At 46.0% G+C, this 23055-nt stretch overlaps 1 protein-coding gene across 13 annotated transcripts in view; it reads right to left on the reverse strand.

Annotated features, from left to right (window-relative positions):
• ASB2 (ankyrin repeat and SOCS box containing 2) overlaps positions 1–22463 on the reverse strand; it is a 108418-nt gene extending 85955 nt beyond the window's left edge. For 3 of the 13 annotated variants that reach the window (XM_068128133.2, XM_078784952.1, XM_078784949.1), the window contains exon 1: positions 22115–22425. The gene's annotated coding sequence lies outside the window, so the exon portion shown is untranslated. Of the gene's footprint in view, positions 1–1406; positions 1478–20211; positions 20635–21746; positions 21838–22114 lie in introns of those variants that run through there. The other 10 variants (XM_068128131.2, XM_078784945.1, XM_078784954.1 and 7 more) reach the window with 8 other exon arrangements.
• Between the last annotated feature and the right edge of the window lie 592 nt (positions 22464–23055).

Below are 23055 nucleotides of genomic sequence, written 5' to 3' on the forward strand. Positions count from 1 at the left end.
GCCTACAGGTTGGGGCTTCAAATATTACTAAACGCAGCTGAGCTGAGGTGTACAAGATCAATCCAAAAACGTCGGTCAAGGAGCTGGTCTCGAGATAATAAGAAAGTACAATGTCTATGGATTGTCAGGAAAATCTCAATGACTTTCAGAGAGAGGGTAATCTGTTGGTCTTGCCCTTCATCTAGTCTTCATAGGATCCAGTCAAGAGGTTATGTTGAATTTTCACGTACTCAGGTTTACAGCCCGAGATGGCCACTCCATCGCCACCTCTAAAGAGGCAATGCCATCCAAATTACCCACAATTGAGTAGAAAATGAGGAGAAAAAGACATAAAATGTCAGATCCCCCTTGGTTATAGTAATTCTGCTGTACAGAGTTTTTGGCCATCTTTGGTCAGATTACAAAACAATATAATCTGCATATGCACACTCTAATGTATTGTGTTTGTGCTAAGCTTTAACAAAATCGGGCCATACATGTCGAGAAATGATTGAGGACACGTTTAACTAACAAAATGGCTACCAGTCGGCCATATTGGATCTGATCTCGCAACAAAATGACATGCATAATGCATATGTAAACTATCGTTCATTATCTACGTGCCAAGATTGAACAAAATCGGACCATGCATGTCCGATAAATAGTTGGGGACACGTTTAACTCACAAAATGGCTACCAGTCGGCCATATTGGATCTGATCTCGCAACAAAATGACATGCATAATGCATATGCAAGCCATCGTTCATTATCTACGTGCCAAGATTGAACAAAATCGGACCATGCATGTCCGAGAAATAGTTGGGGACACGTTTAACTAACAAAATGGCTACCAGTCGGCCATATTGGATCTCATCTCGCAACAAAATGACATGCATAATGCATATGTAAGCTATCGTTCATTATCTACGTGCCAAGATTGAACAAAATCGGACCATGCATGTCCGAGAAATAGTTGGGGACACGTTTAACTCACAAAATGGCTACCAGTCGGCCATATTGGATCTGATCTCGCAACAAAATGACATGCATAATGCATATGTAAGCTATCGTTCATTATCTGCATGCCAAGATTGAACAAAATCGGACCATGCATGTCCGAGAAATAGTTGGGGACACGTTTAACTAACGAAATGGCCGCTATTCGGCCATCTTAGATCTTATCTTGAAGACAAATGACGCACATATGTACATGTAAACCATCATACATTATCTGTGTGCCAAGTTTCAACAAGATCAGTAAATGCATGTCCGTGAAATGGTTGAGGACACGTTCAACATCAGGTTTTTTTACAACTAAAATGGCCGCCAGTCGGCCACCTTTGATTACACCATGAAACAAAATGATGTGCATATGTATACCATCGTGTATTGTCTTTCTGTGAAGTATGAACAAAATTGGTCCATACATCTCTGAGATATGGTTGCGGACGGACAGACGGACGAGACCCCATCCATAAGTCCCCGTGTCCAATGAGGGCTAATAAAAGATAGAAATACATCTTGTTATTTTGGGTTTTCCTACAAAGATCCAAATGCACATGCTCAGCAAATGATACGAAATATAGAATGTAGATGTAGGAAAAGGTAATTCTGCCCATATACTGTGCACCACTACCAGACAATGCACAGCACATGTTAGTGATGACAACAACAATAACCAACAACTTGGAACTGGATATCTGCGATCGCGGAGGGGATGCCCGCAATCCAATGATGGCATATTCTTTTCACACCGCCATATGACAATGACCTTCAACATTAAGGGCTAGGGTGTAAATTCAGAAAATGCGTCCCTATCTACAATTTATCCAAAAAACTCAACATCGTGAAAATCGGAGGAAAATTCTTCAAGTTATGATCAAAAAGGTCACAATCATTTTGTTAATTAAGTCGCAATCCGAAAAACGTAGGCCAAGGACACATTAACTATCAGGTGCACAACTACACTATTATGATGCAAGAACATCTTGGGGGGTCGAGCGGTCTTTGAGATTCCGCATTGGCAAAATTGAGCGACCACAAAAAAAAAACTTCACTGAGATGTTAAAATTCAATCAAAAGAAGAAACTTTTGATGTGACTTTAGGCCAAAGGGATGCTCTTTCTCAGATAATATACCCAGTATAACATGCACCAGAACTTAATATTAGTAAGGGAAACATATGAAAATCTGTTAACTAAATTGTTACCAAAAAATTTCTTCATCAATATGTTTGTAAAGGTGTGTAATAACATGTGTTAAAATGTTGAAGGTCAACTCCCGTGGGAAACCCAGAAAAAAAGCTGTTGAATTCGGGTACCGAAAAATTATTTTCGAGAATTTTTATTTTTTTAAATCGGCCCTTAAGTAACTTATGAGGGGTCAAATAAGGGTTTTTCATGATTCTGAGTTGATTGTTAACATTTATATTTCACCACAGACACTCCTTTGTGGAAAAATAATTTCTAAATATATCTCATTTTCTACTTTGCAGGACATGGAGTCTAGCAATATGGATGAAGACGTTACTCCACCTGTGCTCAATTGCTTCATCTGTGCACGCTCGGATACACCAGCTGAAAGGCTCATACAGGCAACTCCAAAGGGATACTCAACTTTATTGAAACAAGCAGAAACTGTCGAAAATGTTACTGTTGTGGAACGTATGAAGGAGGCTCAAAAGGAAGGAAAACTGAGGTACCACCAGAAGTGTAAAAATGATCTGTACAACAACTTTGTTGCAACCACCAAGAAGTCAGCTCAAGCATCAAAGGCAGAGAAAGAGTCATCAAAGTTGAAGAGAAGACGCACTACTTGTGAGTTCAGTTCATCAACTGGCTGCAGTTCTAGAAGATCACAGTCAGTTGACCTCCTGTATAAGGATGTATGCATTCTTTGCAACCAACCAGCCCAGCTCTACAAAAATAATCCAGCACAAGCTAGAAAGAAATACAGAGTGCCAGATAATTTGACTGCAGATACACTGAAGGCAAGCTTGCTGAAGACAGCACGGAGTCGCGGGGATGACTGGGGCACTGAAGTCACTGGACGCCTGGAAGGGATCAACGACTTGGTAGCAGAAGAAACACTGTACCATTTGCGATGCAAACTTATGTTTGCGAGAGGTGACAGTTTGTCCAAGACTGATGAGGAAGGAAAAAGGAAGAGAGGACAGAGGAGTATTGATGAGGAGCGAGAGGCAGTTTTTATTGAATTCTGCGAATGGTTAGACTCAGAATTAGAGCATGGGGTAATGAACATGGACCAAGTCCATGAAAAGCTGCAGGAGTTTGATCAGTCACCAGAGAAGAGCCTTTCTTATTCAAAGCATTGGCTAAAGATAAAACTTCTAGAGAAATACGAAGACACCTTGTATTTCACAACACAGGAAAGAAGGGCAGATGTACTCTGTCTCAAAGATGGCACCGACAATATTCTGCGAGCGCATCATGCTAATCTTGACCATGGAGATGAGAAGACTCAGATCATAAAGACGGCACTCAAGTTCATATCCAATGATATTGCCTTGATTGATTTAGGTCCAAAGTCATACCCCACCACACACAGTATGACTGACATCGATAGTCAGCTGACACTTGTTCCTGCAAGCCTTCAGATGTTCTTGAGACCGATTGTCAATCTGGATGTTGGCTGGATGAAGAGAATCCATGCTAATGATGCAAAGCAGAGCACACAGATCGAGTTCCTCCCAGTTATTGAAGGAGACCCTAATGACCTCAACACCATCTTCACCACTCTGAAAGAGTGCATACGGCGCGCTGGGGTCGCTATAGTGACCTTTGATCTTCCGATTTGGCTGAAGGCTGTGAATATAATAAAGCAGGCAAATCTACCCGTCATTCCAAGGTTGGGTGGTTTTCACCTGCTGAAGTCTTATCTTGGATCAATGGGTAACATCATGGAAGATTCTGGACTACTAGATGTGATCCAGTTGATCTATCCTGGAAGTACGACAGCCAACCACATCATGGATGGAGGATGTTTTGACAAGGCAATCCGTGTTCACCTCCTCATCGATGCAGCCATCTATCAACACATCATGAAACTTGCCTTCACTGAGGAGGAGCGTGGTGACATGAAGACCTTCATGGAGAAGGTGGCTGATGGAAAGATGGGAGCCAGACACTCAGACCCAGTAGTGCCAGTGTTTGAGCAAAGGTTTGAAGAAACCTTCAAACGACTCGCAAAAGGAGGAAGAACACCTGCACTCTGGGTGGAGTACCACCACATGGTAGATGTGATCAAGGTCTTTATCAGAACCGAGCGACTTGCAGACCACAATGGGCATCTGTCCTGCATTGTTACCAAGATGCTTCACATCTTTGCCGCTGTAGGCCATCATCAGTATGCCAAGGGCGCACGGCTGTACTGTCAACTCATGAAGGAACTAGAAACTTTGCCTGCTTACAAAGACACCTTAGAACGTCTCACTGCCCACGGGAACCACGTTGTCCGTTACTCAAGTCATGAGTGGTCCGGCACATGGTGTGACATTTGCATTGAGCAGACATTAATGAAGGCAGCCAAGTCACAAGGTGGACTGAGCAGAGGAAGAATGAGAAACAGTTTTTCTGGCCACAAATGCTGGGTGCTCACCCTCAGTCACCTGTCTGATGTCAACCGGCGGATGGAGGAGGACGTCAGTAAACATGTTCCAGTCCACAGAGACCTTGCCAAGACACAGATGAAGCGAGATGCAGAGGCAGTTGAACTTGTCCTAAAATGGTTTGAGGAGATCAAGCCATTCGACAACGATAGAGACAAGGAGTTGCTCGTGTCTTTCTCAACAGGATTCACAAGCACTGGAGATGACGCAGTCAATGCTGAGAGAGCATAAAAGTGAAAATATAAATGTTAACAATCAACTCAGAATCATGAAAAACCCTTATTTGACCCCTCATAAGTTACTTAAGGGCCGATTAAAAAAAAAAAAAATTCTCGAAAATAATTTTTCGGTACCCGAATTCAACAGCTTTTTTTCTGGGTTTCCCACGGGAGTTGAACTTCAACATTTTAACACATGTTATTACACACCTTTACAAACATATTGGTGAAGAAATTTTTTGGTAACAATTTAGTTAACAGATTTGTGAAATATCTCATAAAATGCCCTTACTATATAGCCTCATTGAAGGAAGAAGTGACTAAAATGATGTTGCCTTGTTAACTTTGTCAAGGTGCACAAAGTTGCAATCTTGGTATGGATAATCGACTTAGGAGGATGAGAGGAATGTAGAAATCCAAAAATTGACAATAAATGTAAAATTGTTTCTACTACTTGGGTGTGAAACCTGTAAAATAACCAAAGTTCACTGAAACTAGAATCCTTTATAGGTGTCACAAAGGATTTTAGGAATCTTCTAGCCAGATAGAGTGAGAAAGATGGAGGTGGAAAGAAGGATCTTTTTGTGATACATAGTCGAGGCTTGTGGAAGAGCTAGAGAAGAATGGAAGGGAACAAATTGCAAAGGGGAAACACCGACGGCAGAGTAGAAGTGAGAGTGAGATCAAGGGGAGATGGAGAAGGGATGTCCAAGTTGTACACAAACTGAATGAAACACAGCACTGAGGAAACTGAGATGAAACAGAAAAGGAAGAAACCAACTGACAACTAGAAAAAGAAAAGAGGTGGGGAAATCAAAAAAACCTGCGAAGGAGTTCTTCAATTTTGTGGGCCTGGCAGGATGGCCGACGAAGATGTCTAGCAGATTTGTGTTTGAAACTATGTGATTTGTGTTAAATCAAACTAACGAAATAGCTCTGATGTTTATTTCAGGTGCACACGGCACCAAGTGCAGCCAAAGAGAGAGAACATATGCGTCAAGAGCCCGGACCAAGAGCGAGACAGGGAATGCAAATGCATCCCTTTGTGACGAAGCCCAGCGCAGAGAGAGAAAGTGCGAATGCTTGTTATGAATGCCGGAACACAGATAGAGAAATGGCGGCGCTTCGCCTTTTTGTTCCTGGTGCAGAAATCTTCGACGATGACGTCACACTCTCACCAATCGTGCCGTGCCATCGCATCGCTCCTCCATTCTTTAACCAAACGGTCTTCGGGGTGTGGCCTCACGGTCACTCTTGGCACCCATCGAGAAGATTCGATCTGGGTGGTGTCAGTGGTAGTGTCCAGATCCGGTCGGCGAACACGTTTATTTAATTTAAGTGCTGATCGCATGGCTGGTGGTGTAAGTGTTATAAGAACAAAGAGAAAACTACAGAGGCATTTACACACAGGAAATCGACCCTTATACCCGAAATAATTAGCATAGCTCCACCCCTCACCATGGAAACGCATAACACTTACATGGACATCCGGACCTGGCTGAATTACAGGAAGGTTTCTCTTCGCGACATTCAGAGCACACCACCCTATACAATCCTAACTGGAATAAGGCATTTCATTACCGACCCCCATACCTGTAACAACATATTCATTTCATTCATATATGTATGTATATATATATATATATATATATATTATATATATATATATATATATATATATATATATATATATATATATATATATATATATATACATACATATATATATACATACATATATATATATATATATATATATATATATATATATATGTATGTATACATATATATATATATATATATATGTATGTATACATATATATATATATATGTATACATACATATATATATATATATATATATATATATGTATACATACATATATATATATATATATATATATATATATATATATATATATATATATATATATATATATATATATATATATACACTACATGAACAAAAGTATGCGGACACCCCTTCTAATTAGTCGATTTGGCTGTTTCAGCCACAACCATTGCTGACAGGTATATACATATAATCAAGCACACAGCCATGCAATCTCCATAGACTAACATTGGCAGTAGAATGGGCCGAACTGAAGAGCTCAGTGACTTTCAACGTGGCACCGTCATGGGATGCCACTTTTCTAACAAATGAGTTCGTCAAATTTCTGCCCTGCTAGAGCTGCCCTGGTCAGCTGTAAGTGTTGTTATTATGAAGTGGAAATGTCTAGGAGCAATAGCAGCTCAGCTTCGAAGTAGTAGGCCACACAAGCTCACAGAACGGGACCGCCGAGTGCTGAAGCGCGTAGCACGTAAAAATCGTCTGTCCTCGGTTGCAACACTCACTACCGAGTTCCAAACTGCCTCTGGAAACAATGTCAGCACAACAACTGTTCGTCGGGAGTTTCATGCAATGGGTTTCCATGGCCGAGCAGCCGCACACACGCCTAAGATCACCATGTGCAATGCCAAGCTTCGGCTGAAGTGGTGTAAAGCTCGCCGCCATTGGACTCTGGAAAAGTGGAAACACGTTCTCTGAAGTGATGAATCACGCTTCACCATCTGGCAGTCTGACGGACAAATCTGGGTTTGGCGGATGCCAGGAGAACGCTACCTGTGTGAATGCATAGTGCCAACTGTAAAGTTTGGCGGAGGAGGAATAATGGTCTGGGGCTGTTTTTCATGGTTCGGGACAGGCCCCTTAGTTCCAGTGAAGGGAAATCTTCACGCTACAGCATACAATGACATTTAAGACGATTGTATGCTTCCAACTTTGTGGCAGTTTGGAGAATGCCCTTTCCTGTTTCAGCATTACCATGCCCCCATGCACAAAGCGAGGTGCAAACAGAAATGGTTTGTTGAGATCGGTGTGGAAGAACTTGACTGGCCTGCACAGAGCCCTGACCTCAACCTCATCAAACACCTTTGGGATGAATTGGAACGCCGACTGCAAGCCAGGCCTAATTGCTCAACATCAGTGCCTGACCTCACTGATGCTCTTGTGGCTGAATGGAAGCAAATCCCCGCAGCAATGTTCCGTCATCTAGTGTAAAGCCTTCCCAGAAGAATGGAGGCTGTTATAGCAGCAAGGGGGGGGGGGGGGGGAGAGGACCAACTCCATATTAATGCCCATGATTCTGGAATGAGATGTTTTATGTTTGGGAGTCCACGTACTTTTGATCATGTAGTGTATATACTATATATACATATTGTTACGGTTTTGCGCGACCCCCGTTCCCTTACCAAGGGGGGATTGAGCCCCTTGTTCTCCTTGGGTCGTTGCAACCGCGAGACTTGAGTCGCCACTTCCCGTCAGACGTAGGACAGCGTTTCGGGACAATCTTCGCACGTACCTAAGTACCCACCCCACCCCGCCGCGGAAGTGGGGATCAAGTCTCGCACGAACCACGCGTAATTTGAGTACACCCGAGTGGATTGCGTACCACGTGGTCCGTGCAGTTACCTTGTTATCGGAACCCGATCAGAGCGATATAATTCGTACCATGCTCAATCAATGATGGAAGGGATGAAACCGTCAAATCAAAGAAAGAACACGTTTAATTATTATTATTTACACAAGGATTGGTAGAAGGAGCAGAGACACAGGGCAGAACTTAGTCAGGCTTAACTTATCAGCCCAGACAATGGGCCCATTCACACTCACAGGGGATGAAGGAAGAAAATGTTCATGCGCTGAACGCGCCGACTTTGGTCGTTCAGGAACAGCTCACCCGGCGTGGCCCTCTGGCGGTCACCGCACATCCCCCGACGAAGGCAGGCAGGCAGGCGGGAGAATCCTCGCGGCGCATATCTTGAACAAAGGCAGGCAGGAAAATATGCGCGTCTCTCGCCCGGCACGGCGGTCCTTCACAGCGCGATTAATACAATTGCGCGCTTTCACTCTCGTAACTCAACGGCAGATCTGACTCAAGCTCAACCGAGAACTCAACTTGTAACTCGTCTGCCTCCCTTCTCACAACTTGGTGCTCCGAACCGACTCTCATAACTCAAGCTCACCATTCAGCGCACGTCCTCCTCATAACCTGAGCTCGTAACTCAGTGCACGTCCTCCTCATAACTGAGGTGGGGGCTTCGGGCACAGGGTTATATTGCCACGCCCTGGCCCGCAACAAATGTTCCAAGCCCCGCCTTTTGCCGCAGTGGTAAGCCACTCCCCTCGAGCCATGACTGGCGGCTCGTGCTTACCGGTCACTCCCACTTCTCCTGCCCCGCCTTCTTTCGGCCTGGATCGACTTGTTCAGGCCGGCCTTGTGGTATTTTGCACCAAAACTCAAAGCATCGAGGCGGCATAAGCATTGGAAGGAGACCTAACTCTCATTATTCTACTCAACGCAAAAGTAAACATAGGAAAGGTCTACGCTTGCACTTACTAAGAAATAACTGAGCTTAAACGAGGCTACATGTTGTAGTGTGACTAAACTATGAGGGGAAATTAACCTTTATTTGCAAAAACACAAAACCGCAACAATATATATATATATATATATATATATATATATATATATATATATATATATATATATATATATATATATATATATATATATATATATATATATATATATATATATATATATATATATATATATGTATATATATTGTTGTGGATATGAGAATGTTTTTTTATTTTATTGTGGTGGTAAAATGTTGTTGTAAAAGGTTGTTGTAAAATATCACCCCTCCTCCCTCCGTTTGTGGTTGTATAAAGGTCAAAGGGCGTTCCCGTAGTTAGTCCATAAAACATACATGCAGGACACGATATATCTTTTTTGACAGTTATATCCTTATTATGTGTATTAGTGTAAGGCTGTGTCTTCCATTAATTGAAATACTCCATTGCACCAGTGAAAGAGATAGATTCCCTTCATTCCCACTCCCAACACTTCCATTCCCCCCTTTCCGTCAATTGCAATTCGCATTGCCAACTGCATGTTGGGCGGTTTTCCCTTCATCCGCCATTGACCACGAGGCAGGGTTGGGGGAAGAAAGGCGTGTCTCCACCTCGTCATAGCGGGGAGGAGGGGCGTGCCCGCCGGTCGTCATCCAGGGCGGAGCCCGAGGGTCGCGCGACCAACCAGGGCCGAGGTGAGCACCCCGATGGGCGTGTCCAAAACGCCGGCGGCGTAATCGCTGGAGGCGCTATAAAAGGCGCAAACGGAAGTGAGTTGTGAGTTGGTCTGAGTCGGTTGCCAGAGGAGGGTCAGTGGTTGTGTTGGTTGCGGTGGTAAGAAGTCGGTGGTGAGAAGTGGTGGCGTCGAGGGGTCAGTGGTTGCGTTGGTTGCGTTGAGTTGTCAATGGTGAGGAGACACCAGGGCCAAGAGAGAGAAGGTGCCAAGGGCCATTACCAGCAGTTGCGCCAGAGACGGCAGACGCGCCCTGAGCTGAGTCAGAGAGGCAGCGTTGACTCCACCAGGCAGCTTCAACCCGTTACCCCGTGGGGACCAAATAGCGGTGGCATCGGTGGCCGTCGAGGTCCAGCCGACGTCCCGTGCGGGATCAAGCCCGAACCATCTGCCCCAGCTGAACCTTCCCATTCCTCCTTCCAACATTCATTCCATTCCATCCTTCTTGTATACGTGAGTTTGTTTTGTTTGTTCTGTCCCTGGGTATTTAATTAAGTCTGTAGGTAAGCTAGTATTTTCCCTGTGTCACCTGCGTCTTATGTGCTTGTAAATAAACGTGACTGCTCCTTTTTGCTTGTGTGTGTAAATAATAAACCCCATTACTCGTCTGTACGTCTTCTCGTTTTATTCCTTTTCCTCTTGCATTGCGTCGTTTTTGTCTTTTCCCTCATTGAGCAGCAGTGGTGCGATACGGCCAAAGTTCTGGGTGAATCGGGTGAGTCAGGGATCCTGTAACGGTCGCGGCAATACCAAACCGCTCGGTAACTAACATCTTAATCCGCGATCTGTAACAATATATATATATATATATATATATATATATTGTTGCGGAGATGAGGACTGTATTTTTTGGATTGTGTGCTGTATTATTATTATTATTGTTTATTCTGCGCCCCCCCTACCTCCGGAGCTGTGTAAAGGTGAAAGGGCATCCCATAATTAGTCCACAAGCATACACATCAGTCAAGTAATAGAATACCCCTGTTGATAGTTATCTCTTATTCTGTGTTTTAGAGTAAGGCTGTGTCTCCCATTAATTGAAGTACTCCATTGCACCAGTGAAAGAGAATAGATCCCCTTTCATTCCCACCCCCAAAACCACCATTTCCTATCACATCCCCTTTCGTCATTGCTGAGCCCTCGATTCGCAATTACCTCCCCTCCAATAACCGCCATTGACCACGAGGCTCGAGTCGGGGAAGAAAGGCGTGTCTCCACCTCGTCATAGAGGGGAAGAGGGGCGTGCCCGCCCGTCGTCATCCAGGGCGGAGCCCGAGGGTCGCGCGACCAACCAGGGCCGAGGTGAGCACCCCGATGGGCGTGTCCAAAACGCCGGCGGCTTAATCGCTGGAGGCGCTATAAAAGGCGCGAATGGAAGTGAGTTGTGAGTTGGTCTGAGTTGGTTGAGAGTTGGTCCCCAAGAGAGAGAGTTGTGAAGAGTCAGTCAGTGGAGTCGGTGGTCAGTTGGTTGCGGTGAGGAGTCGGTGGTGGCGGTCAGTGGTTGCGTTGGTTGCGGTGAGGAGTCGGTGGTGAGGAGTGAGTGAACCAAGAAAGAGTTGAGGGTTTGGACCAGACGCGTCAGACAAGTCCTGGGAAGGCAGCGGAGGCCACAGCAGCCAAAACAGCAGCGTGGGGCCTGAACGGCGGCTGCTAAACGCGCCGGTTGTGCTGCGGGACCCCCTTGGACCTCCCTCTCCCTCCAGCCATCCACCTCCTGCCTTTCCATCCTTCTTGTGTACGTGAGTTTGTTCTGTTTGTTCTGTCCTGGGTTAATTAAGTCTGTATAAGCTAGTATTTTCCCTGTGTCACCTGCGTCTTATGTGCTTGTAAATAAACGTGACTGCTTTCTTTTTGCTTGTGTGTAAATAGTCAATAAATTCAGTAGTATTTCCAAACCTTTCTTTGCCTTCGTTTTCCTCTTTGCATTCGTCGTTTTTGTCTTTTCCCTCATTGAGCAGCTGCGGTGCGATCCGGCCAACGTTTGGGTGGAATCGGGTGAGTCGGGGATCCTGTTAGGTCGCGGTAATACACCACCGCTCGGTCAATATAACATCTGTCCGCGATCTGTAACAATATATATATATATATATATATATATATATATATATATATATATATATACATACATACATACATATACATACATACATACATATATATATATATATATATATATATATATATTATATTATATTATATTATATTGTTACAGACGCGGCTTTAGATGTTATATTGACCGAGCGGTGGTGTATTTAACCGCGTCCGAACAGTTACTCCCCGATTAGAACCCGATTCCACCCGACGTTGACCAGATCGCCCCACAGATATTCAATCGGGAAACCTCTAAAGCGACCGAAAGAGAATGAAAAAGAAGAATACGAAGAATACGGAGGAAGAACAGATTTATTATACACACACAGCAATGGATGGAAGAAGCAGTAACACAGCGAATCGTTAACTTACACTCTTCATTTTTACTTAACCCCAAGACAACGAGCAGGACAGGACGTTCACACTTACACAGGGGATAATGCAGGCAGGTAGGGCTTGAGGTGGATTGCTTGAGAGGGAGGCAAAGTCGGGAGGCAGCAGCTCGCAATTCCTCGTGGTTTTGGCGGGAAAACCCTCCGTCGTGGATCCGCTGCGGTAGACGTCACGCGCTGGTTCGGCACACCTGCTCCTCTTCTTGTGGTGGGGCCATCTCCCTCCTTTCAGCGCGTCTCTCCAAAGCTGGTTTCCTTGCCGAGTACCTCTCCTCTTTGGCTTGGAGCGTTTCGCATCTCACCGCTCCTCTTGGTGCAGCCTCTTTGCTCATCTCCCATGTCATCTCCCAAGGCCTCTGGTAAAGCAGTCCCTTACAGTCGCTTTTATCACCTCGGGCGAAATCAAGCCGCCGGCTCCGAGGGCACGCCTACCGGGTCGCTCACCGCGGTGCTGATTGGCTGTTAGGGCTGGTTCACTCCTTCCCTCTTATGACGAGGTGGAGACACGCCTTTCTTCTCCGACTCAAAGCACATGGGCAATGGCGGCCTGCGGGATTGAAAACAACTCCCCTTTTGAAAGGAACTTTGGAGAGCGGAGATGTTTGGGGAAATTGGAAGGGCCTACGCTTATTTTGTTTGATACAATGCAAAGTCAATCTAGTGGGAAACACATATTTAGCCTACATGGAATAAGGAAATACACTATTTAAAAGATATATCGTGACCTGCGTGTAAGTTTCATGGAATGAACTAGGACGGCTGCGACCATTATTTACATTACGAGGATGTTACCATACTTTTGTAACGTTCACATTGTAACGTTTCCACATTCGTTACACTTCCTCCAAAATTGTTACACTTCTCAAAAACCGTTACACTTCTCAAATTCGTTACACACTTCTCAAAATCGTTACACTGCACCCTCCTTTCTTCAGGCCCGTACTCGGGCCTACTAAACTTTAACTTAGTGTGACACGTAGGTGTAATTCCCTCTACAATTAACCTGACCCTGAGTGTGACAATCTTAAAACACAAATAAGTATGTCCCCCTATTGCATTGCACCCTGTCTAACAGACTCAAGCCCACAGCTAACCGAATTACGGAATTATTCTCAAACTATACATTTACGGTGGGGAGCATTATTTACAATGACGTGATTTCTTATTTACAACACAACCCAGGACCTGTGTTTTTTTTTTTTTTCTTAGGGAACAAGAAAAAGAAATTCCTGTTGGGAGGGAGGAGACAGCACGCATTGCATCGATGCACCAGTACCAATACCACCAAAGCACCCAAAAGCACCAAAAGCACCAAAAGCACCACAAAGCACCAAAAGCACCACCCGGTGCGCAGTCACCATGGTTCATAATAAACACAACAAAACAACTGGTGGTGGTCTTCTCTTTCTCTGCTGGGCCGATGTTCTTCCCGACGTCTTCTGGCTTCATGCGGCCTAGTTGGAAATAATAAAAAGCACAACTTGTGTCCATTTTTATTTAGGGCCTCAGGGGCCAACTAAGGGTGGTCCACCTGTTTGGCATAGGTGCCACCTTACCGAGGTCCGCAAGCAAGATTCCCTGGCCACTATGGCCGGTCTCCAACAGAGGTGCCCTGCCCCAGAACCTGGGGTCCATCAAGTGGTACTTGGCCGCAGAACAGCGGTCCATACAGTGGTACATCAACGCAATGCATGCTGGTTCTGGGAATCTCGGGCGCACAATGGCCACCTCACGCACGCTCCCCTCGGCACCCAATGGCGCACAGGTCATGTGGGAGACAAAAGAAAGACAATTGAGCGAGGGGTAAGGTCACAAGGGTACACGTCAATAAGGCAATGCAAGGCGAAATGCGTACGGAGGGCGAAGTGAGAAAGCTCGTCCCTACCGTACGTCACCCCCCTGTCACCTACCCTACCCTTGCTCTTACCCCATATGTACAAAAATCTACACATTTACAAATTCGTCACTACTGTCACGTCTTCCCCATATTTCCCCTATACCAAATTCGTCTCCACAATCCCTCTACTTCAAAATTTGCCATCACCAATTCATCATCAATCCTCATAAGGAGGGAGAGATGGAATTACGCACAATGTCACACCCACGTCATGATGCGTCTCACAATCCAAACATTTGCATCATAAAAAATAATCAAAACATGCCATGGTGTGGAGTACCTGTCACCTCAGGTGAGTGGATGCAGATGGTGCGAGAAGATCCTTCATCCTAACTATCCTCTAAATGACTTTAACACACTTTACACTACCCGGGGTCTCTCCCTGCCAGTCCATTGGCCAACTTACACTATGGGTTCTAAAAACCAATTCCCATTGACCAAACTGTGGTGCCTCTCAATTTGGGGTCTCACTCCCCCGATTCATCTCCCGGTGCTCTCGCACAATTTCTGGGCTGCGACGTCTAGCTCTCCCAACAGGTCTACCCACCTGCACACCTCCACCACTGTAGTTGCCACCCGAGCTTACCTAGCTCCTCACCCTAACCTAACTAACTGGGGACAGCCCCTCTCCTGGCTCTGTCACCCCATGGTGCCCTCTGGCACTGGGCTACCCGGGTCCGTCCTCCGGATCCTCGGGCCCCATCCACAACAACTACTACCGGCTCCCAGAGCCCACCTGCGGCCTCACCTGGCCGACATCCTCACAGTGGTGGAGTGCCCAAACCAACTACACACACTAACAGGCTACACGCCCAGCCATTTCCACAACACTAATGCACCCATCCACATACCATTCTGCCACCCGCACCACAGATGCCAATATCCAACCACAATTTACCTGTACCCTCTACCTAACACTTACACTACCCGTCCCGGGTATCCGTGATGGGGGTGCACTCTTCCCCCATTCACACCTTCGCACCATCCACTCCACTCCACAATTTCCACCATTCTCACTCCACGACCATCCATTCCAATACTCCAGATATTCCACACTACCATTTAATCCACACAGCCACATACACCTGTTGTTGCACCCCTGTGCCCTCACACCTGGTGCCACCTGCACCCTCCTTTCTTCCTGGACCATTTGGTCAACACAACACGCAATCACCACTACTCCCTCATACACTGCTCCACACACCTGTTCAGTTGCACACCTGTGCAATCACACCTGTTCCATTCTCACCTGTTCAATCCTCACACACACGGCATCATCTCAGCTAACTACTCCCCTCTGAAACTTGCGCTTCCCAGTCGTCCCTTTAAACTATTGCGCTCCCACGTCATTATCATCCACACTAATCTACCTGCGTCCCCACTACAGGTATCAGTCACTAACTAATCTTAACGTTACCTAATGTCATCTTCGCTAGATCCCTACAATTATCCAAGCCCTCCCTGGCTCGGTTGTCATAGCCACCCCATAAACTATTGCGCATTTGCCCCCACTGTGAGGGATGGTGGATTTGCCATCCCACCACATCGGGGGTCTCTCACTATCAATTTTGTTCGTCCAGATTCCAACCAATTCAAAAATTTTCCATTTACTGCCAATTCTACTCACTTTTCTAAATTTCGTTTTAAATCACGATCACTATCACCATCACCCGTCTACTTATTACATCCTCTCGGTGCGCCAATTCACGTCTACAGCCCGGCTTCGTACAGCCGAGCAATGAACGCGGATTCTTTTGTGCCGGCGGCTGGATGCGTCCCGCATTCGGGGCAGGGGCGGGGGCTTACCCGGGCCGAGATCTCACGCACCACCTCGGCGTGGAGCCATCCAATGTCCCGATCTTGTACCTGCCGGCACATCTCAACAAAACGTGGTCGCCATGACGACCCTTCCTATCCAGCTGCCCGCTCCGCCTAGTGGAGCCCGGACGCGGCCGTTCCAAGCGAGGCACAGCGTGGATCGCGTACGGCGGTTCTTTCGAAACCGCCGTGGTTCGGATCCCCGCTGGTCCTCGCGGCACGCGAAGCTGCCCGACGCGCACCGAGGGCCCGATTCGGCTATAAGTCGCCCTAACCGCTAAACCGGTTACCGTCGACGCTTCACCTGGACGCTTACATGCATACGCTACCCCTTTCTTGCTCATACATGCAGCCGTCTCCCTGCTCTTGGTCGTACCTTCTCTAACACACCTCGGTACACTCATTCTGCTCACCGACTTGGTCACACACCTGACCACCGAACACCTTGGCACACATTCGTCGCTCGCACACCTCACCAACACACCTCTTCGCGCCCCTTTCTCGGTCACCTCCTTTGTGACAATCACAGGTGTGCTCTCACCTGCACACCCAACCGCGTGCCTCACGACCAACTCAAGTGTGCATCCCCACACACGCTCTACCATTCCAGGTGTGCATCCTTCCATTCCAGGTGTACATCCTCGCTCACCTGTCACAACCAACTCACGCTCCGTTTCACTCTCACTACTCTGACCTCCACTCTTGACAACGCACTCACCCTTCCTCTCGACAGCGCACTCTTTCCTCATGCACCTGTCCGTTACACACCTTTCTCGCGCACACTCTTCCGCACATTGTCCCGTTACACCCTCTGTAACACTCACCACAGGCATGCATTCTCCCTTACTCTTGACAGCATGCGCTTTCCCCATGCACCCGTCCGTTACACACCTTTCTCGCGCATCCTCTTGCGCACACTTTTTCGTTACTTCCTCTGTAACACTCACCACACCGCGCTTCCATGTACCCCCTCGCACACGCGCTTCGACCAACTCACTCTTGACGGCACACTCACTCCTTGGCGTGCACTTTTTCCTCACACACCCCATGGTCGGACATTCTCGCACACCTCTTTTTTCGCACACCAGACCTGTCGCACACTTCACCAACACCCTCTCACGAACACCCGGATCCAAACCAATCCCCAAGCCGACTGAAGCTTTCCTCACATCATATACATTGCCACTCACCTCCGTACCTTGTCTCCGCACCTCCTTTGCCACCTGCAAACTCTTTATTTGGTTAGTGAGCATCACATTATGAGTTGAGCACCGACCTTGTACATATTCCGCTATCTCCTCCTTTATTTCTCTTAGTTTCTGTCCGTCTCTTCTTAATTTCACTCACCTCTTCTTCCACTTCCTCTAATTTTTGTTTAACCTCTTTTATTTCTTGGTGCGTCTCCTCAAGTTCGTCCTCTAGGGCTACCGTGACCGTCTCTATGTGCATCCTCACCTGCCGGTCCTTTGTCTCCATTATCTCTGTCACCTCGTCCACCCTCATTGTCAGTTCCTCCCGTACCATCTGACATTGCCTCTGTGTCGCTATTAATTCGTTTTTAATTTCTTTTTGTGTCGCCTTTAACCCTCCGAGTACTGCAGTGTTCCTTTGAACCTGCTCCACTAACTTAGTTTGTCCCTCTGTCAGCTGTTCCACCTCCTCCGTCAGATCTTCTATTCCCCCTTGTAACTTTGCCGTATTATTTCTCACCTCTTTCTCCATACGCTTCTCACCTCGCTTTACCTCCTCGCGTAGCCCCGAAACCTCCTCACTTACCCCTCGTCGTATTTCCTCCATCTCTTTTGTAGATGCCACCCTCATCTGTCCCAATTCATCCCTCTGAGCATCCAGTTTGGTTTCTACCCCGATTTTCACCTCCTCTATCTGCTCTCCCATTTGTTTGATTTCCCTGGCAGATTGTTCCCCTATTTCCCGCAATTTGTCCTCCATCCTATTTTCTAACCCCATTAACCCATTTTTCACCCCCTCTAACTGATTCTCCTGGGCAGCCATTCTGTTTTCCACCCCCGTTAACCCATTCTTTACCTCTTTTATCCCGTTGTCTAACCCCTCAAAATTTTTGTCTAACTTCTCACCGTACCCCTCGCTTCGTCCCTCATTACCCCCATTTGGTTTCCCATTACCACCATTTGGTTTCCCATTCGCTCACTATCAGCCCTCATTCCCACAATTTGGTTTCCCAACCGCTCACCCTGAGCATCCATTTTTGCCATCATTTGAATCATAAAGACTCGCATGTACTCTGGCATCTCTGGCTCGGCTGCCGCGACCATGGGCGTGGCTAAATTTGGTGCCGCTGTAACCACGTGCGCGAGAGCGCCATTTTGTGCATCTGAAACCTCCGCAACCACATTGCTATTTTTCTCCTCCTCCCTTTCCTCCACATACATTTCCCCGAGGTCCTGGGTCGATTCCACCCTGTCTATCTCTCCCACCGACATCCGATCGCCTTGATTGTCCATGGCGCGATCTCAAAATTCGGGTTTTGCTTTATAAAACAAAATAAATTTCGGCAGCTTGTAATTTTGAGCGCGTTAAGTGCGCTTCGGGTCCGATTTCGGGTCCGATCTCCCTCCTCGACACCAATTGTTACTCTAATAGTACAATTGGTGTTCCAAAATTTGGGCCTAACAAATTTAGTCCCAGGTCCGAATCCAACTCCTCGACACCAATTGTTACAGACGCGGCTTTAGATGTTATATTGACCGAGCGGTGGTGTATTTAACCGCGTCCGAACAGTTACTCCCCGATTAGAACCCGATTCCACCCGACGTTGACCAGATCGCCCCACAGATATTCAATTGGGAAACCTCTAAAGTGACCGAAAGAGAATGAAAAAGAAGAAGAAGAAGAATACGGAGGAAGAACAGATTTATTATACACACACAGCAATGGATGGAAGAAGCAGTAACACAGCGAATCGTTAACTTACACTATTCATTTTTACTTAACCCCAAGACAACGAGCAGGACAGGACGTTCACACTTACACAGGGGATAATGCAGGCAGGTAGGGCTTGAGGTGGATTGCTTGAGAGGGAGGCAAAGTCGGGAGGCAGCAGCTCGCAATTCCTCGCGGTTTTGGCGGGAAAACCCTCCGTCGTGGATCCGCTGCAGTAGACGTCACGCGCTGGTTCGGCACACCTGCTCCTCTTCTTGTGGTGGAGCCATCTCCCTCCTTTCAGCGCGTCTCTCCAAAGCTGGTTTCCTTGCCGAGTACCTCTCCTCTTTGGCTTGGAGCATTTCGCATCTCACCGCTCCTCTTGGTGCAGCCTCTTTGCTCATCTCCCAGGTCATCTCCCAAGGCCTCTGGTAAAGCAGTCCCTTACAGTCGCTTTTATCACCTCGGGCGAAATCAAGCCGCCGGCTCCGAGGGCACGCCTACCGGGTCGCTCACCGCGGTGCTGATTGGCTGTTAGGGCTGGTTCACTCCTTCCCTCTTATGACGAGGTGGAGACACGCCTTTCTTCTCCGACTCAAAGCACATGGGCAATGGCGGCCTGCGGGATTGAAAACAACTCCCCTTTTGAAAGGAACTTTGGAGAGCGGAGATGTTTGGGGAAATTGGAAGGGCCTACGCTTATTTTGTTTGATACAATGCAAAGTCAATCTAGTGGGAAACACATATTTAGCCTACATGGAATAAGGAAATACACTATTTAAAAGATATATCGTGACCTGCGTGTAAGTTTCATGGAATGAACTAGGACGGCTGCGACCATTATTTACATTACGAGGATGTTACCATACTTTTGTAACGTTCACATTGTAACGTTTCCACATTCGTTACACTTCCTCCAAAATTGTTACACTTCTCAAAAACCGTTACACTTCTCAAATTCGTTACACACTTCTCAAAATCGTTACAATATTATATTGTCGTGTGACTGCTCTCAGTTAACACCGGGAGTGTCACAGAAGGCAATCGAGCGTTACTCCTGGGCATTCAGTTCAAGCAGCGGATTTTATATATACGCGGGAGGGAGAAAGAAAAGGGGGAGGGATGAAGGGTCTTACCTGTCAATCCCGCCGGCAGTGGGTCCAGGCCTCACGGCGCCCTCATTATTTATGCCGTGCATTGTCACGCTGCAGCCCAGCAGCGCTTGTCCACGCGTCGTTCCTGTCTGGAAAACTGCAGCTCTCCGTCCGCGCCTCTTCTGCCTCAAGTCCACCAGCAAAGTCTCGAAACGCTTATATGAGCAAGCACAACCGTCCACTTGGACATCCAGCACGAGAAGCAAGATGTCTGAGCGCCAACCACTTTACACGCCATCCTGACGTCATCGGTGCTTCTCCTTCAATCAGTGAGATGCTTCCTACTCATCCTTCCCTCCACCAATCAGCGAGTCCCTTCTTACTCCGGCCTTCCTCGTCAATCAAGAGCCCTGGCCAATCACGGCTCCTCGGGGAGTGTCTTCGGCCTGCCCGAGCTATGTGTGCCTGCAAAGTCAGGGTTGTCAGCCCTAGTGCTTGATGCCTGGCTTCTGGTAGGTTTTATTATTGGGGTGTTTAAATTTGGGATTCTAGTCCAACGTGTGGTGCGGTGCCAAAAGAGACAAAGGGGTAAATCACACAGGGAACGACGTACAAGGAATTACTTAACCTAATCCCTGAGCTAAATAACATGCCCCGCCCCCTCGTGACGGGAAAAATATACAACTTCCTCCGACATTCGGGCTGAACAGATACTCTACTTATTACATGGTGGTGGTTCTTGTTCTTCACGACAGTCGGAGCATGCTACCTACACAAATCTACCTGATCTAAAGTCATCTCTACTACCCCACCGACTCAACAATATATATGTATATGTATATATATGCATATATATACAGTATATATATATATATATATATATATATATATATATATATATATATATATATATATATATATATATATATATTTGATATTCCATATGCAGAATGGAAATTAATATGCAGTACAAAGATGCCACAGTCCTTACAGAAATACACTGAGCATAAGTAGTCACCACACTGTCCTATACATGACCTCAAACAAGGAAATGGGGCCATTTGACCCATCATTGCCACGTTGCACTCCCAGGTTAATTTGTGCAACAGCTCTAAACATCAATCATATTGAGGATTTGATAAAGTCCAAATAACCCGACGTTGATCATGTGACACAATATTGTTTATACGGATATAAGAGCAAGTCTGTTGCTTAAAAAGACTGTATCTGTATCATTATTGAGATAAGAGTGAGTCTGTTTGCAACCCCCAGGGCGAATTTCCTCGAAATTTGCTGCTGGACCGTAATAGGCAACGTCACCATATTAATGTTCGATCCTTCATGGAACGGTAAAGTTTTGGTTGTTTCAGCTGGAAACAACAATCTTGTAGACGTGTTACTTGTCTCAATAAACCCGATCTTGATCGAGTGACCCAATTTGTTTTCACCATGAAGGTGGAAAAAACAATATATTCCTTCATAATTAACAGTTGTAAGATATAGGGTTGTTAACAATATTAATAGGATTGTTTTGTCCAACTCTTATCATGCCATAATAACCAATTCCCCCGGTTTACCTCTCTTTGTGCTTTCTGTCCAACAGGAGAGCAGACAGCCGCGATTGCAGAAGCACATACGTCTTGTTCGAAATGCTGGTCACACTGATCCCTGGGGTTTTATAAACGCGGGCAGAGATGGTGTACACACGGTCACACCGCGGCTTAAAAATAACACGCGGTAAAGTGCCAAGCGTCCAAACCTTACACCGTTACATAAGGTCACCAACAAAATGGGTCGTCAACTGTTATATTACCTGTAATTGTTTTTTTTTCCTACTTTTTATTTCACTCCACTTCTCGAATTTTGCTCTCACTGTAAATGTTCTAATGATGACAATTGTGGATTTATCGGAAAAAGGAGACAACTTAATGAACCTGGAAAATACCTGGAAAACACTTGGAAAAAGGTCACGACTTCATGAACGATTCTCCTCCATCAATCCGTAGACGTAATTCCCTCAAGCACTCGTTGACCTTGAGACGACCAAAGTAGTGATAGCGCGTGTATTTTAATCCTCAGGAGAAAGCACTAGACCCTACCGTGCAATGGCGAACGAACTCAAAAGTTTCTCATTTTTCGTGCCACACCTGCCATTTACAAGATAAACTGGTTCCATCAAATTTGCTGTAACGTTGCAGAAAGAAAATGTAAGCAACAGCTCGTTTGAACCGACATATATCCAACGGCTTGATGTCTAAAATTAGGGCTGAGGGTCACATGCCCCTGCCTTGTATAAAGAATGATAACACTGACGACATGAAAACCACAACATTCTATCCATGGCCCTTGCTTATCGTGAAGGTGTTGAGTGTTTTCTATGGAAGATCTTTAACTACTAACACAAGGACGTCTATCTCGATGACCTATATGGATACAGGTGCTGAGACATGTCATGTGGTTCACATGCCATACGCACTGCTCATTTTTTGTTGGTTCCAACTTGTCTCTCCACTGCAAACATGTACACTCTCTTGTGGGTGTCGCAGACGTGTTATTCGTGGGGCGTTTCCTAATTGTGTGGACGAGATTAACTGGAAATGGAACACAGAAACCAATTTTGTTCTTGCGTTGTGTCACCTTGTGCTTGAATATCCTGGATAAAGATGCCAAAGCAAAGCTAACAAGGTTAACCGGATTGCCTAACCCTAACCATAAAACCCCTAACCCTAACCCTAACCCTAACAACCCTAACCCTAACTCAGCATATCCTGGATAAAGATGCCAAAGCAAAGCTAACAAGGTTAACTGGATTGCCTAACCCTAACCATAAACCCCTAACACTAAGCCTAACCCAAACTAACCCTAAACCTAACAACAACCCTAACA

Source organism: Myxine glutinosa, chromosome 9, assembly GCF_964187855.1.
Source record: "Myxine glutinosa chromosome 9, kmMyxGlut1.1, whole genome shotgun sequence".
Taxonomy (NCBI): domain Eukaryota; kingdom Metazoa; phylum Chordata; class Myxini; order Myxiniformes; family Myxinidae; genus Myxine; species Myxine glutinosa.